We start from the raw sequence: 5,586 nt of genomic DNA, 5'->3' as shown, positions 1-5,586 counted from the left end.
GCGAGCAATTATTTTGGTATCTCTCCCCTGGACCTTTTCCAAGGCCGCTGTATCACCCACCAAGCTCCTCAACCCACCTCAAATTCGACCGCACCTCTGTACCCCTTCCCCCTCCTCCATACCCCCTTCCCCACCTCCGTACCCCTTCCCCCACCTCCGTACCTCTTCCCCCTCCTCCGTACCCCCTTCCCCCACCTCCGTACCCCTTCCCCCTCCTCCGTACCCCCTTCCCCCCTCCTCCGTACCCCCTTCCCCCTCCTCCGTACCCCTTCCCCCTCCTCCGTACCCCCTTCCCCCTCCTCCGTACCCCCTTCCCCCTCCTCCGTACCCCTTCCCCCTCCTCCGTACCCCTTCCCCCTCCTCCGTACCCCCTTCCCCCTCCTCCGTACCCCCTTCCCCCTCCTCCGTACCCCTTCCCCCTCCTCCGTACCCCCTTCCCCCTCCTCCGTACCCCTTCCCCCTCCTCCGTACCCCCTTCCCCCTCCTCCGTACCCCTTCCCCCTCCTCCGTACCCCCTTCCCCTCCTCCGTACCCCTTCCCCACCTCCGTACCCCTTCCCCACCTCCGTACCCCTTCCCCACCTCCGTACCCCTTCCCCTCATCGGTACCCCTTCCCCCACCTCCGTACCTCTTCCCCCTCCTCCGTACCCCCTTCCCCCACCTCCGTACCCCTTCCCCCTCCTCCGTACCCCTTCCCCCTCCTCCGTACCCCTTCCCCCACCTCCGTACCTCTTCCCCCTCCTCTGTACCCCCTTCCCCCACCTCCGTACCCCTTCCCCCTCCTCCGTACCCCCTTCCCCACCTCCGTACCCCCTTCCCCACCTCCGTACACCTTCCCCTCCTCCGTACCCCCTTCCCCACCTCCGTACCCCTTCCCCCACCTCCGTACCTCTTCCCCCTCCTCCGTACCCCCTTCCCCCACCTCCGTACCCTTTCCCCCTCCTCCGTACCCCTTCCCCCTCCTCCGTACCCCCTTCCCCTCCTCCGTACCCCTTCCCCACCTCCGTACACCTTCCCCCTCCTACGTACCCCTTCCCCCTCCTCCGTACCCCCTTCCCCTCCTCCGTACCCCCTTCCCCACCTCCGTGCCCCCTTCCCCCTCCTCCGTACCCCTTCCCCCTCCTCCGTACCTCTTCCCCCTCCTCCGTACCCCCTTCCCCCACCTCCGTACCGCTTCCCCCTCCTCCGTACCCCCTTCCCCCACCTCCGTACCGCTTCCCCCTCCTCCGTACCCCCTTCCCCCTCCTCCGTACCTCTTCCCCCTCCTCCGTACCCCCTTCCCCCACCTCCGTACCGCTTCCCCCCTCCTCCGTACCCCCTTCCCCCTCCTCCGTACCCCTTCCCCCTCCTCCGTACCCCCTTCCCCCTCCTCCGTACCCCTTCCCCTCCTCCGTACCCCCTTCCCCTCCTCCGTACCCCCTTCCCCCTCCTCCGTACCCCCTTCCCCCACCTCCGTACCTCTTCCCCCTCCTCCGTACCCCCTTCCCCCACCTCCGTACCGCTTCCCCCCTCCTCCGTACCCCCTTCCCCCTCCTCCGTACCCCTTCCCCCTCCTCCGTACCCCCTTCCCCCTCCTCCGTACCCCCTTCCCCTCCTCCGTACCCCCTTCCCCTCCTCCGTACCCCCTTCCCCCTCCTCCGTACCCCTGCCCCTCCTCCGTACCCCCTTCCCCCTCCTCCGTACCCCCTTCCCCCTCCTCCGTACCCCCTTCCCCCCTCCTCCGTACCCCTTCCCCCTCCTCCGTACCCCCTTTCCCCTCCTCCGTACCCCCCTTTCCCCTCCTCTGTACACCCATTCCCCTCCTCTGTACACCCTTTCCCCTCCTCCGTACACCCTTTCCCCCTCCTCCGTACCCCCTTTCCCCTCCTCCGTACCCCCCCTTTCCCCTCCTCTGTACACCCATTCCCCTCCTCTGTACACCCATTCCCCTCCTCTGTACACCCATTCCCCTCCTCCGTACCCCCTTCCCCCTCCTCCGTACCCCTGCCCCTCCTCCGTACCCCCTTCCCCCTCCTCCGTACCCCCTTCCCCCCTCCTCCGTACCCCCTTCCCCCTCCTCCGTACCCCCTTTCCCCTCCTCCGTACCCCCCTTTCCCCTCCTCTGTACACCCATTCCCCTCCTCTGTACCCCCCTTCCCCCTCCTCCGTACCCCCTTCCCCCCTCCTCCGTACCCCTGCCCCTCCTCCGTACCCCCTTCCCCCTCCTCCGTACCCCCCTTCCCCCTCCTCCGTACCCCTTCCCCCTCCTCCGTACCCCCTTTCCCCTCCTCCGTACCCCCCCTTTCCCCTCCTCTGTACACCCATTCCCCTCCTCTGTACCCCCTTCCCCCCCTCCTCCGTACACCCTTTCCCCTCCTCCGTACCCCTTCCCCCTCCTCCGTACCCCCTTTCCCCTCCTCCGTACCCCCCTTTCCCCTCCTCTGTACACCCATTCCCCTCCTCTGTACCCCCTTCCCCCTCCTCTGTACCCCCTTCCCCCTCCTCCGTACACCCATTCCCCTCCTCTGTACCCCCTTCCCCCTCCTCCGTACCCCCTTTCCCCTCCTCCGTACCCCCTTTCCCCCTCCTCTGTACCCCCTTCCCCTCCTCTGTACCCCCCTTTCCCCTCCTCCGTACCCCCCTTTCCCCTCCTCTGTACACCCATTCCCCTCCTCTGTACACCCATTCCCCTCCTCTGTACACCCATTCCCCCTCCTCCGTACCCCCTTCCCCCTCCTCCGTACCCCTGCCCCTCCTCCGTACCCCCTTCCCCCTCCTCCGTACCCCCTTCCCCCCTCCTCCGTACCCCTTCCCCCTCCTCTGTACCCCCTTTCCCCTCCTCCGTACCCCCCTTTCCCCTCCTCTGTACACCCATTCCCCTCCTCTGTACCCCCTTCCCCCTCCTCCGTACACCCTTTCCCCTCCTCCGTACCCCCTTTCCCCTCCTCTGTACCCCCTTCCCCTCCTCTGTACCCCCTTCCCCCTCCTCCGTACCCCCTTTCCCCTCCTCTGTACCCCCCTTTCCCCCTCCTCTGTACACCCATTCCACTCCTCTGTACCCCCTTCCCCCTCCTCCGTACACCCTTTCCCCTCCTCCGTACCCCTTCCCCTCCTCTGTACCCCCCTCCTCCGTACCCCCTTCCCCCTCCTCCGTACCCCCTTCCCCCTCCTCCGTACCCCCTTTCCCCTCCTCTGTACACCCATTCCCCTCCTCTGTACCCCCTTCCCCTCCTCGTACCCCCTTTCCCCTCCTCCGTACCCCCCTTTCCCCTCCTCTGTACACCCATTCCCCTCCTCTGTACCCCCTTCCCCCTCCTCCGTACACCCTTTCCCTCCTCCGTACCCCCTTTCCCCTCCTCTGTACCCCCCTTTCCCCTCCTCTGTACACCCATTCCCCTCCTCTGTACCCCCTTCCCCCTCCTCCGTACACCCTTTCCCCTCCTCCGTACCCCCTTTCCCCTCCTCTGTACACCCTTTCCCCTCCTCCGTACCCCCTTTCCCCTCCTCTGTACCCCCCTTTCCCCTCCTCTGTACACCCTTTCCCCTCCTCCGTACCCCCTTTCCCCTCCTCTGTACCCCCCTTTCCCCTCCTCTGTACCCCCCTTTCCCCCTCCTCTGTACCCCCCTTTCCCCTCCTCTGTACCCCCCTTTCCCCTCCTCTGTACCCCCTTCCCCCTCCTCCGTACACCCCTTTCCCCTCCTCCGTACCCCCTTTCCCCTCCTCTGTACCCCCCTTTCCCCTCCTCCTACCCCTTCCCCTCCTCTGTACCCCCCTCCTCCGTACCCCCTTCCCCCTCCTCCGTACCCCCTTTCCCCTCCTCCGTACCCCCCTTTCCCCTCCTCTGTACACCCATTCCCCTCCTCTGTACCCCCTTCCCCCTCCTCCGTACCCCCTTTCCCCTCCTCCGTACCCCCCTTTCCCTCCTCTGTACACCCATTCCCCTCCTCTGTACCCCCTTCCCCCTCCTCCGTACACCCTTTCCCCTCCTCCGTACCCCCTTTCCCCTCCTCTGTACCCCCCTTTCCCCTCCTCTGTACCCCCTTCCCCCTCCTCCGTACCCCCTTTCCCCTCCTCCCGTACCCCCTTTCCCCTCCTCCGTACCCCCCCTTTCCCCCTCCTCTGTACACCCTTTCCCCCCCTCCGTACCCCCTTTCCCCTCCTCCGTACCCCCCTTTCCCCTCCTCTGTACACCCTTTCCCCTCCTCCGTACCCCCTTTCCCCTCCTCCGTACCCCCTTTCCCCTCCTCTGTACCCCCCTTTCCCCTCCTCTGTACCCCCCCTTTCCCCTCCTCTGTACCCCCTTCCCCCTCCTCCGTACACCCTTTCTCCTCCTCCGTACCCCTTCCCCCTTCCTCTGTACCCCCTTCCCCCCCTCCTCTGTACCCCCTTCCCCCCTCCTCCGTTCCCACTTTCCCTCCCACCCCCCCACCAGTTAACCAGCCGACTCAAAGTCCAACATCTGTGTCGCCTCTGAGCCCCCCACCGAATAAGCAGCGGGGAGGGAAGGGGCGGCCTGTCCCTTTAAATCCCCGGCCGCGGGTTTCTGACCCGGAAGCGAGGTGCCGGCCGAGAGAGAAACCGAAAGTAGAACCGAGACTGAAGCAGGAGGCGTGAAAATCCCTGCTGAGGGGGAAACTCCAGCAGCTCGTCCTTCCCTGGGAGCAGGAGCAGGAGCAGGAGCGGGAGCACGTAAGGTCAGTCAGTGCGGTAGCCGGGCGGCAACGTTGTGCCTTTAAATCCCTCTCAGCCCCCCAGGGTGGTCCCTTTAAATCCCTCTCAGCCCCCCCAGGGTGGTCCCTTTAAATCCCTCTCAGCCCCCCACCGTGTGGTCCCTTTAAATCCCTCTCAGCCCCCCCAGGGTGGTCCCTTTAAATCTCTCTCAGCTCCCCTTGTGTGGTCCCTTTAAATCCCTCTCAGCCCCCCCCAGGGTGGTCCCTTTAAATCCCTCTCAGGCCCTCCCGCGTGGTCCCTTTAAATCCCTCTCAGCCCCCTTGTGGTCCCTTTAAATCCCCCTCAGCCCCCTTGTGCGGTCCCTTTAAATCCCTCTCAGCCTCACCGTGGGGTCCCTTTAAATCCCTCTCAGCCCCACCGTGGGGTCCCTTTAAATCCCTCTCAGCCCCACCGTGTGGTCCCTTTTAAATTCCTCTCGGCCCCCTGCGTGGTCCCTTTAAATTCCTCTCGGTCCCCCCGCGTGGTCCCTTTAAATTCCTCTCGGCTCCCCGCGTGGTCCCTTTAAATTCCTCTCGGCCCCCCCCGCGTGATCCCTTTAAATTCCTCTCGGTCCCCTGCGTGGTCCCTTTAAATCACCGCCCTGACCAGCACCGATTTCTCCAGCTGGGACTGGCCAACACTTTAAGTGACTATAATTATCTGCTTGTGCTGTTCTCCCTGTCCGCCCCCCCTAACCTTAACTTTTTCCTTGCCTACTACAGGACCACTGAGCTTCCTGGTTTTATATTCATTAGGGGCCCATGGATCCCTCCTCCAGGCCCTACAACCCTCCCTATCTCTGTAACCTCCTCCAGCCCCTACAACCCTCCCTATCTCTGTAACCTCCTCCAGCCCCCTACAACCCTCCCTATCTCTGTAACCTCCTCCAGCCCCCT

The 5,586-nt window shown here is 64.9% G+C and overlaps 1 protein-coding gene across 1 annotated transcript in view; it reads left to right on the top strand.

Annotated features, from left to right (window-relative positions):
* Nucleotides 1–4,541: 4,541 nt before the first annotated feature.
* Nucleotides 4,542–5,586, top strand: part of LOC147097143 (E3 ubiquitin-protein ligase DTX3-like) — a 16,380-nt gene continuing 15,335 nt past the window's right edge. Inside the window, exon 1 of the mRNA XM_085973020.1 lies at nt 4,542–4,674. The gene's annotated coding sequence lies outside the window, so the exon portion shown is untranslated. The remainder of the gene's footprint in view (nt 4,675–5,586) is intronic.

The sequence above is a fragment of the Somniosus microcephalus genome, chromosome 33 (assembly GCF_052327205.1).
Source record: "Somniosus microcephalus isolate GS21.2 chromosome 33, FLI_Smic_1.0, whole genome shotgun sequence".
NCBI classification, from domain to species: Eukaryota; Metazoa; Chordata; class Chondrichthyes; order Squaliformes; family Somniosidae; genus Somniosus; species Somniosus microcephalus.
Note: the sequence above shows the minus strand (reverse complement) of the source record. Positions and strands in the feature narration are given on the sequence as shown.